The 1,317-nt window shown below is 60.0% G+C and overlaps 1 protein-coding gene across 1 annotated transcript in view; it reads right to left on the reverse strand.

The window, feature by feature from the left end:
- Positions 1-1,256, reverse strand: part of TBXA2R (thromboxane A2 receptor) — a 14,163-nt gene extending 12,907 nt beyond the window's left edge. Inside the window, exon 1 of the mRNA XM_004714271.4 lies at positions 1,017-1,256. The gene's annotated coding sequence lies outside the window, so the exon portion shown is untranslated. The remainder of the gene's footprint in view (positions 1-1,016) is intronic.
- Positions 1,257-1,317: the final 61 nt, after the last annotated feature.

Consider the following 1,317-nt stretch of genomic DNA (forward strand, 5'->3'; position numbering starts at 1 on the left):
TCTCTCGAATGGGTGTCTGCCCAGCTCTCTGCAGGGGACGCTGCGGAAGAGCGTGAATGGAAGGGGAGGGGGGCAGGGCCACCCCAATGCCAGGAGTCCCCGAGACACAAGAGCCACAGTGAGGCAGCCAGGGCCGGCCACCGAGTGTGACCACAAGCACACACACACACACACACACACACACACACACACACACACGGTCAGACACGCATGGAGAGGGATAGACACACAGACAGATACACACCTGATCAGACAAATGAGAGACTCACGGACACAAATAGTTGCACTCATGGTTAGACACGCAGATGCACACAACAAACACACTAACACACCGCACAGACACATGGTCACACACACGGTCAGACACACAGAGACAGACACATGGACACTCATCATCTGACCTGTACACACGGACATATGATGAGACACACACACGGGCAGGGTCAGACACGTGGACACAGATACACACTGACTCACATATGTTTAAACACACATAGAACACAGAGAGACTTGGACACCCGTGATCCTGACAAACACACATGAGCACATGGTCAGACACACAGACCCAAACAGAGGTACCCACCCTGAGACACACACAGGCAGACAGTTGGACACGCACATACACAGTCAAAAGTACTGACACAGACAGACACACACCAGACACAAAGTTAGACATGGGCTCAACCAGACCCAGGATCCCACCCACACAGACAGACACAAACACAAACAGACCCACAGACGTGTCTCCCCACCTAGGGGCAGCCCCTAGCAGGCCCCGGTAGTCAGAACCAGGCCACACATCTCCTGGGCAAGGGGGACCATGGCTCCTTGGGGGCCACTTCCACCCAACCACCCACCGCTGGACACCCTGCCCTGAGTCTCCCTCCCAGACACCCACCCACCCACCGCTGCACACCCTGCCCTGAGTCTCCCTCCCAGACACCCACCCACCCACCGCTGCACACCCTGCCCTGAGTCTCCCTCGCTGCCCCCGCCCCCTAGCATGTCTACCTCACCTGGGGCTCCGTGGACCTCGCGGTGGGGAGTAGGGGTGTCTTGGAGATGCCGAGGCCAGACCAGGCGGGCAGGCCTCTCAGGGCCCCTGGGGAAACTGAGTCAGGTCTCCGCTGGCTCAGAGCGTGGGCGCTGGATGAGGGCGAGGGTCCTCATCGCACAAGGAGTGAGGGGCCCAGGGCTGCCGGGGGATCCCAGGCTCGACGTGGCCCGGGACAGGGTCCTCTCTGAGCCCGCGGCTCAGTCACCCGGGCCCCTGTCTCCCCGTCTTTCTGTCTCTGGCCAGCACCTCCCCTTCTCCAC

The sequence above is a fragment of the Echinops telfairi genome, unplaced genomic scaffold (genome assembly GCF_000313985.2).
Source record: "Echinops telfairi isolate 266 unplaced genomic scaffold, ASM31398v2 ScPeMD7_7459;HRSCAF=8497, whole genome shotgun sequence".
Classification (NCBI taxonomy): Eukaryota; Metazoa; Chordata; class Mammalia; order Afrosoricida; family Tenrecidae; genus Echinops; species Echinops telfairi.